At 38.2% G+C, this 6,526-nt stretch overlaps 1 non-coding gene across 1 annotated transcript; it reads right to left on the reverse strand.

The window, feature by feature from the left end:
• Positions 1–370: 370 nt before the first annotated feature.
• On the reverse strand, positions 371–478 carry LOC128772699 (U6 spliceosomal RNA). Its single transcript, XR_008416859.1, has one exon. It is a non-coding gene; the product is annotated as a U6 spliceosomal RNA (small nuclear RNA).
• Between the last annotated feature and the right edge of the window lie 6,048 nt (positions 479–6,526).

Here is a 6,526-nt window from a genome sequence, read left to right on the forward strand (position 1 = left end):
TTGGGATTTTCCTCCCTGTGCTATAGCCTGGAAACTCTGTAGGCATTAAACTAGCTATCGTAGGGCCACCTCATCTATTTCTTTTCTCTGAGGGATTATTGTCCTAGGTTTTGAGTGTCCGGTATCTAAAAACCATTGCTTCATATTTTGTCTTGTTTCTTAATTTTATTTTAGAGAGAAAAAGAGGAGGGGTGGGCAGGGGAAGGGGCAGAGGAAGGAGGGAGAGAGAGAAAGAATTCCAAGCAGACTCCATGCTCAGCATGGAACCTGAGATAGGACTGGATCCCATGACCCCGGGATCATGACCTGAGCCAAAACCAAGAGTTGGATGCTCAACTGACTGAGACACACAGGTGCCCCTTAATTTTTCTTTTTAATGGAATGCTTCGTGAATTTGGGTGTCATCCCTGCAAAAGTGGCCATGCTAATCTTCTCTGTATCATTCCAATTTTTGTGTATGTGCTGCTGAAGCAAACACTTGCTTCTCAATTTTAAGTGGAGAGTAAATCCAGTTTCTCAGTATTATGGCCACATACTGAAGTCAAAATTACATTTTTGTTTTATCATAGTAAAATGGGCATATCACAAAACTTACATTTAACTGTTTCAATTGTACAGTTCAGTGGCATTAAGTAAATCTACATTGTTGTGCCACCATCACCATCATCCTCCTCCACAACTTTTCCATCATCCCAAACTGAAATCCAGTACCCATCAAACAATAACTCCCATTTCCCCTTCTCCTCAGTCTTTGAAAACTACTGTTCTGCTCTCTGTCTCCATGAATTTGACTATTCTAGGTACCTCATGTATGTAGAATCATATATGTATCCTATTGTGTCTGACTTATTTCACTTAGCGTCATAGCCTTAAGCCTCATCCGTGTTGTAGCATGTGTCAGAATATGTCTTCTTGAAGGCTGAATAATATTCCATTGTAGGTATATATCACATTTTGATTATCCCTTCACCTATCAATGGACATTTAGATGTTTCCACCTTTTGTCTATGATTAGTGCTGCTCTGAATATTGGTATATGTTATGGACTAAATTGTGTCTCCATAAAATTCATGTTAAAGCTCTAGCCCGCATTATGACTATATTTAGAGATAGGGCCTTTAGTGAGATAATTAAAGTTAAATGACATCATAAGTGTGGGACCCTAATCTGATACGACTGATGTCCTTAAAAGAAGAGGAAAGACACCAGAGATTGATTTGTCTGCATGCACAGAGAAGAGGCTAGGTGAGGACACAAGAAGGCAGCTGTCTACAAGCTAGGAAGACAGACCTCATCAGAAACACACCCTGATACCACATTGGGCTTGGACTTCTCCAAAACTGTGAGAAAATAAATTTATGTTGTGTAAGGCACCCAGTCTGTGGTATTTTTTATGGCAGTTTGAACTAATATTGTATAAAGATATCTGTTCGAGTCCTGCTTTCAGTTCCAGAAGTGGAACTTCTTTGAATTTTTTGAGGAACTTCTCTACTGTTTTCTGCTGTGAATAATTATTTTTTAATCATCTATTTCTCTGCCAGAAAGTAAGATCTGGGAAGGCAGATTAAATATCTTGTATACCTTGTACGTAGAACTTTGTAAATGCTCAATAGATATATGTTAACTGCATGGGTGAACACATGAGTTTTTGCAGCTGAAAATTAATTATTAGTAGTAATAACTATTAGAGGCAGCATTATATTGTAGAAAAAGCATGAAACTAGAATTTTAGTCACGCCTTGGCTACCAACTTACTTGTGACCTTGGATAAAGTATTAAATCTCTTGGGGTCTCAGTGTCCTCATCTGAAGATGAAAGAGTTGTATTGAATGATTTCAAGGTCCTTTCAGCACTCGTATGTCTTGGTTCTCTGGTTCTCAGTGCTGGGATACCTAGTATCACTAGTTGTGCCTACTTACAAATACTGCTGCTTGCTAAGTTGCCTGCTGTTAGGGCTTAGGCAAAGCAGGGTACCAGGTTAAGGTCCCTGGTGAGCTCAACTGGGTTGGCCATTTCCCAGAATTACCAATGGTTGAGAACACACCAAAGATTAGGTTGTTAAAAGCAATATCAGTCATCAAAACTAAAAGCCAAGTACAATGGCCTGTAGTAGGAGCCAACCATACCAGGAAGAGGTCAGGAAACGGGCTGCAAAGCTAGACTACACAGCTGAATGGTGGTTGGCTTCATGACGGTGGCTATGGATAGTGCTGGGTCTCCAGCGTTCTGTGACAGGATTCTTTGTGTCTCTGTCTTTCAGGATTTTAATTAGGGTGTTAATTGCTACTTTTTCTACCACTTAGGCTAGAGACGAATGGAAATAAAAACTTCAAAAAGAACTAGGCCTTGGGGCACCTGTGTGGCTCAGTTGGTTAAGTGTCCAACTCTTGATTTCGGCTCAGATCATAATCTCACGGTTCATGAGTTCAAGCCCTGAGTCAGTCTCTGTGCTGACAGCAAGGAATCTCTGTCTCTGTCTCCCTCTCTCTCTGCTCCTCCCCCACATATGCATGTTTTCTCTCTCTCTCTTTCAAAAATAAATAAATTAACACTAAAAAAAGAACTAGACCATAATTTCTCTATGAAATATTTAAAAAATTAAATGTAAAATGCATTTAAGTTAGGGTAAAATGTAAACATTGGTGAATTTAAATAAAGAGTATTCAGGAGTTCCTTGTATTTTTCTTTCAGCTTTTCTGTAAGTTTGAAATTATGTAAAACTTAAAAGCTACCAAGAAAAAGAGAAAAAATGTATTTTAAGGAGATTAAGAGAAAAACCAGAAGAGGACACACAGGAGCTTGCCTACCTAAGTGTCCTTTATCTCCCTCCCTTCCTAGAGTATACTCTACTTTTCCTGTAAGCATTAGAGCTGCCATAATTTAAATCCATCCCCACTGTGGGGAATATTTACTTCAGTCTGGAAGCATTTTATATGGGAATTTACCTACAGCTCCTTTAGAACTGATTTTGTATGCATAGATGAACTGCTTCAAGGGCAAAGCATCCAAATCATCTTTTTATAGAGGTCTTTCGACATTGTTCCTAAGTCTACATCAAAGTATCAGTGTATTAATATATAGAACTCTAATTTGACATTAGAAATTCAAGAAGCCACAATTTTATTTATTTATTTTGAGAGAGAGAGTGCAAGCATGAGTGTGGAGGGGTGGGTGTCAGAGAGAGGAAGAGGGAGAATCCCAAGTAGGCTCCACATTGTCAGCATGGAGCTCAATGCAGGGCTCAAACCCACAAACCTTGAGATCATGATCTGACCTGAAACCAAGTCAAATGCTTAACCAAGTAGTCACCCAGGCGCCCCAAGTAGCTGCAATTTTAGGTTTACCAACTTATCAGAAATCCTCTGGTTTTTGGCTAACCTACATCATTCTTTTGGAAGAAAGTATTTCTAAAACACAAATCTGATAAAGCTCTTATATCCAAAACAAAGAACTCTTAAACCTCAGTACCAAGGGGATAACCTGATTTATTTTTTAAGACAAAAGACTTGAAGGGCACCTGGGTGGCTCAGCTGGTTGAGCTTCTGACTCTTGGTTTCAGCTCAGGTCATGATCTCATAATTTGTGAGATTGTGCCCCACGTCAGGCTCTGTGCTGATGCTCTGAGCTGTACCCTACTCCCTCTCTCTGAAAATAAATAAATAGATGTTTTTAAAAAATACATAAAATACGGGGCGCCTGGGTGGCTCAGTCGGTTGGGCGTCCGACTTCGGCTCAGGTCATGATCTCGCGGTCTGTGAGTTCGAGCCCCGCGTCGGGCTCTGTGCTGACAGCCCAGAGCCTGAAACCTGTTTCAGATTCTGTGTCTCCCTCTCTCTCTGACCTTCCCCCGTTCATGCTCTGTCTCTCTCTGTCTCAAAAATGAATAAATGTTTAAAAAAAATTAAAAAAAAATACATAAAATAAAGGCAAAAGATTTGAGGACATGTCACCAAAGAAGAACATAGCAAGTGAATAAAAAGATGTTTAATATCATTAGTCATTAGGGAAGTGCAAATTAAAATGGCAATAAAATACCACTACACAGGCAGTAAAATGGCTAAAATTCAAAAACACTGACAATACCAAGTGTTGGCAAGAATGTGGAACAGGCACAATGTTTGTACATTGCCAGTGGGAATGCAAAATTGTGCATCCACTATAGAAAACAATGTGGCTATTTCTTATAAAATGAAACGTGCACTTACCATACGATCCAGCAGTCTCACTCGTAGACAGTCACCCAAGAGAAATGAAAATATACTTCACTTGTACTTGAATATTCCTAACAACTTTATTTATAATCGTCAAAAACTGGAATCACCTGAATGTTCACCAACTGATGACTGAATAGACAATGTCTGCCATGTCCGTACAGTGGAATACTACTCAGCAATAAAAAGGAACATACTATTCATACACACAACACCATGGATGAATCCAAAAGTGTTATGCTAAGTAAAAGAAGACAGACATGAAAGACCACATACTGTGTGATTTCGTTTATGTAACATACTGGAAAAGTCAAAGCTAGAGTTACTGAAAGCAGATTAGTGGTTCCTTGGTGCCAAAGATAGGAAGAGAATTGCAAAGGGGCAGAAGGGAACCTTTTAGGTTTGACAGAAATGTTCTATACCATAACTGTGAGGGTTGTTAAACAAATATATGCACTTATGAGAATTCATTAATTGTACACTTAACTTTTGTGAATTTTACTGTAGTCAATTATTGCTCAATATTGCTGATTAAAAAAAAAACTTTAAAATTAAGTTATTCTTTTTATTGCCCCAATATTTTTATCCTAGTGGGTATCTGATATTAGGACCACAGTAACTGCTATTGGAAATTAATAATAAACAGCATCAATGGGCAAATGTTTAACATAGGATGCTTAGAATGACCTAAACTACTAGCTTCACATTTTTCAGGATAAATTAAAAATAAGAGAGAGGGGGTGGTTAACATAATGGAATTTGCTTTGACAGAAGGCTGCTATGGTGTTTTATCTGATGCGAAATGGAAAGGTGACAAATATGGGGATCATTTTAGTTCAGATGTATCAAATATCCTTATTATTCTAGAGCAAATATTAGTGGATTGAATGAATCTCAAGCTGTAGACATTTCTCAGGTCTATTTTTAAACTCAAACTGGCTCTTTCCCAGAAAGAAGAGAAACAAAAATTTACTGGCAGTAAAGCCTTTACCTTTTTTCATTGAATTTTCTGAGGAGATTTAAAAAAAAAAAAGCTTCTGAAAAATCAGAACAGATGGAACATTATGAAGAGCACTGCAAAACAGAATACTTTTCAGAGTACTTAGGAGAAAATAAAGTGCTCAAAAAGACCTTGTCTTTTTAGAAAATCAGTTGACTAGGGACAAAGTATCAGATGTAGTAAATATTTGTCTTTCTTTGAAGGAACTGAAAACAATAAAAGCCCAGTCACATTAAATTGTTCTCAAGGTTGGTCTATAAGGCACCCGTCCAAAGGATTTCCATCTGAAAAGGATTTGTAGAATTCTTCTTAGAAATAAGATAGTTGAATAGTTTGGGTAAAGCCTGAGAGAACTGATAAAAATGTTGCTCATTAACATTCACTCTCTTTTTCCTTACCATAACACTATCCCTTACCATAAAACTTTTCCCTATCAGAAAAGTTAAATTTTAAACTTTCCAAGGGGAAAACGTAGCAGAGAAAAATCCCATACATAGCAGCCATGCTTTGCGCTCATAAAAGTTTCACAGTCTCCACTTGTAGACAGTTGAATTGGTAGTAGAGTAAGTTGCCTGGCTCTTTGCAACAGGTAAAGGATGAGAAGTGGCTTATGCAAGGGCTGAGGGACAGTGTGGAGAGTTCCAGGTGTTAAATCTATTTTCCAGTTCACCAGAACTCATTCATCGCAGACATCGCTACCAAACCATTGGGAATGAGACAGTGTAAGGGAACATGTTAACAGCAGCCAGTGAAATAGACCAAAAAACTGTCAGTCCCAGGAAATGTACTAGAGAGGAGAATCGCAAATGCAGCAGTGAATCTTTGCCAAACAGATACAGTTGGTTTGTTGGTTTTTTTTTTTTTTTGAACATCACACTTGACAAATCCACCCTGAGTTTCAAAGGGAAGAAGACAAATAAGCTTCCATTTTGTTATCAGTAAAGGTAGCAACTTGTAAAAAGCTTAAATGCTGTTTTAAGAATAAACTATAGAGAGAACATGGCAAGCTATCATAAAGTAAGAAAAAAATAAAGAAAAAGAAGTGCAGTGAAAACAATAAAAACAAAACTTTCCTTGAAGGGAAACTGGAAATACATTTCCTTGGCTGAACACCCAGTGTGAATAAAAGAGAAAAAAATAACATCTTGATAAGGCCAAATGAAAGGGTAAACCAAACTTCAGTACTGATGAGATTGTCAAGAAGCCTGTAGGGGCACCTGGGTGGCTCAGTCGGTTGAGCGTCCAACTTCAGCTCAGGTCATGATCTTGTGGTTCATGAATTTGAGCCCCGCAATGGGTTCTGTGCCAACAAATC

Source organism: Panthera pardus, unplaced genomic scaffold (genome assembly GCF_024362965.1).
Source record: "Panthera pardus isolate Hobbes unplaced genomic scaffold, ASM2436296v1 HiC_scaffold_10, whole genome shotgun sequence".
Classification (NCBI taxonomy): Eukaryota; Metazoa; Chordata; class Mammalia; order Carnivora; family Felidae; genus Panthera; species Panthera pardus.